Source organism: Apium graveolens, chromosome 7 (genome assembly GCF_009905375.1).
Source record: "Apium graveolens cultivar Ventura chromosome 7, ASM990537v1, whole genome shotgun sequence".
In the NCBI taxonomy this organism is placed as follows: domain Eukaryota; kingdom Viridiplantae; phylum Streptophyta; class Magnoliopsida; order Apiales; family Apiaceae; genus Apium; species Apium graveolens.
The window spans coordinates 65,315,192-65,317,915 of record NC_133653.1 but is presented as its reverse complement, the minus strand read 5'-3'; the positions used below and the strand labels follow the sequence as shown (position 1 = coordinate 65,317,915).

Here is a 2,724-nt window from a genome sequence, read left to right as displayed (position 1 = left end):
TTCTCTCTTATCTCTCATCTCTCACTGTCTCTCTTCTCACTCACTCTCTCTAACCTAAAACCCCTATTTTGTACAATCCTATTTATATGAACTAAACTCGATTAATTCATAAATCAAGCTCGATTGGTGCTGAATAGCCTTGAAAGAAGTCTGGACTTCTCGATTAGTGTGAGAAAAGTATATTTCTTTCGAATTTATTTTCAAATTTTATGTTTTGATTTTAATCGAGTTTGTTTACAGGTCGGTCTCTGGAGCTTTGTTAATATTATTGAGAATGAATATGGACCCCAGGAAAATGAATTTGGTGCTCCTGGTAAAGCTTATACGAAATGGACAGCTGAGATGGCTTTGGGTCTGGGCACTGCAGTTCCATGGGTCTGGGCACTGTGTAAGCAAGATGATGCCCCTGATCCTGTTGTAAGTGTTTCATGATATTGGTGTTATGTTCTCCCTTTTCGGGATTTGCATTTAATAATGTCTAGTGTAGCATATTAAAGTGTTTTTTTTAATATTTAACCTTGTTTTGCTTATCATTTATAGATTAATGCTTGCAATGGTTTTTACTGTGATTACTTCTCTCCCAACAAAGCATATAAGCCAAAGATGTAAAGTATATTTTTATATTTTTGTACATGTGTTATACATTTGTTAATCCTGAATATTTATTCAATTTTTTTTAATTTATTGTTTCTTGGTATTGCTCTGTAATTATTAAAAAGTCCGATACTCATTCCCATTTCCTGATTCTCATTCTCATCAAAATCCAAAACGCGCTTAACATTTGTATGATTTCACTAATGTAAAATAGAGAGTAGACATTAGTTTTTTTAAGAATCTAATGTCTATTAGTTAAAAAATTATTCCCTGTTATATGTTTATAGGGCTTTTTAACCTCCTAGATACCATTTTTCATAATCTAGTTTTAACATGTAATTAGAAAAAGGGCTAATTATACATCAGTTTTCTAAGAAAACTGATGTCTATGTACATCTTTAACATCGGCTAAAAACCGATGTTAAAGACCCCTACCTTTTTCTACACATGCGAAGACATCGGTTTGAAAAAAAAAGACATCGGTTTATAACCGATGTCTAAGGGCATTTTTCTAGTAGTGATCCTATACCACCAGTTTTTTAACAACCAAACATCAAATATATTAGCCCCAGTTTACATCCAAACATCCACCAAAATACAAACATCAACATTATGACCATAATTACACATAATTGGCTTTTACTAAAATACAAACATCTAAATTACAAACTTTAAGTCCGTAATTAGTGCAAAGGCTCTAACTTCATAATTGGCTTTTACTGTACAAGTGGATGATGGGAGTATGAAACTCAGATGAGGATCAAGGGCCCATGTTAGTAATGCTTCACCGCAAAAAACTCCTGGATAAAGATTCTTATAGTTAAAAGATGGAATTAGAAAGTCAGCATAAAGAAAAGGGGAATAATATATGAAGACACTTAAAATTCATCAAGTACATTCCACCTATTATTCAACGCAGGAACAGAGAGAATAATAGCGAAGATGCTTTCAATCACTTTGTCCAATGAATGCGTGATATTGCTCTCCCACCCCTGGACACTCTACTGAAACTGTGAACGTTAAATATAGGATTAAAAGTTTAAGCTTAGAGATATGCTAATTAAGACTAGATACGGAAGAGCAACAACACATTATAAAAATTGACACTTTAGAAACAATCACTTGGTAAACATCAAAATGGTTGTACCTTCTCCAGACCAAGAAAGAAGATAAGGTCTACAAATTTTTGCTTTTACTTACAGAACAGAAATATTGTTGGTAGTTCAGAAGAGGGTCTTTTATCTTATTTTTCATCATTAATAAGTTGGAAACTCAGAGGCACCTTCTAGTCAGGCAACTGTAATGATGAGCAAATCACCTAGTCTTGGACCTCTTCTCTTGTTTGATTTGAGATACCACCCAAGGACACCCAAGACAGTAACAATACCAACGAGAACTGTACAATTTCGGTGTTTATAAGTTGAGACTCCAGCGATAACTGCATAATACGTGAACAAGATATATTTTTTGAAAATAAAAATAACACACATACCTTAATAGAAGAAACAAGCTCCCCAACTCAAGAAACTTTCAAATCAGTGAAAAGAAAGAAGATTTAAAAAAAATGCAAATGAATTATAGATGGGTTAATTAAAAGTTTAAACATGAACCCAAACTTGCAAATTATAGACGGGTTAATTGAAATCAAACCAATAAATTAAAGATGGGTCGAACTAATCTTGCTATATGTTCTTAGAATGGGGCTGTGTAGTAAAATTAGGGGTAAAATTAGGGTTCATGCTTGAAGGAGGGAGAGCTGAGAGAGAATGAGATAGTGAGAAAGAGAGAGGGGGCCGAAGAGTGACTGAAGTAGAGAGAAAGTGAGCGGGGAGAGAGAGAGGGGGTTGGGGAAAAAGGGGGAAGAGGATTGGAGGTAGGGGGGGTGAATTAGAATTATGGTTAATGGGGGAAACTTTTTACCATTTTTTTTATTTTATAAAAATTGAGATTAGACAACGGTCACACTTTTAGCCGATGCAAGTGTTTTTATTTATTTTTAAAAATAAAGATTAGACAACGACAAATATTTTAAATCGATGTCTCTAAACACTTTAACATCGTTTAAAAAATCAAGCGATGTTAAAATATGTTTTAACATCGGTGGCTTTTCAGACCGTTGTTAAAATGGTG

At 33.8% G+C, this 2,724-nt stretch overlaps 1 long non-coding RNA gene across 2 annotated transcripts; it reads right to left on the bottom strand.

Moving 5' to 3' along the window:
* Positions 1-1,216: 1,216 nt before the first annotated feature.
* LOC141672435 (uncharacterized) lies at positions 1,217-2,449 on the bottom strand. 2 transcript variants are annotated; one of them, XR_012555523.1, is made up of 3 exons: positions 2,087-2,449; positions 1,498-1,990; positions 1,217-1,394 (listed from the first exon to the last, which is right to left on the bottom strand). It is a non-coding gene; the product is annotated as an uncharacterized LOC141672435 (long non-coding RNA). The 2 variants fall into 2 exon arrangements; XR_012555522.1 differs by lacking the exon at positions 2,087-2,449 and having other exon boundaries at positions 1,498-2,035.
* Positions 2,450-2,724: the final 275 nt, after the last annotated feature.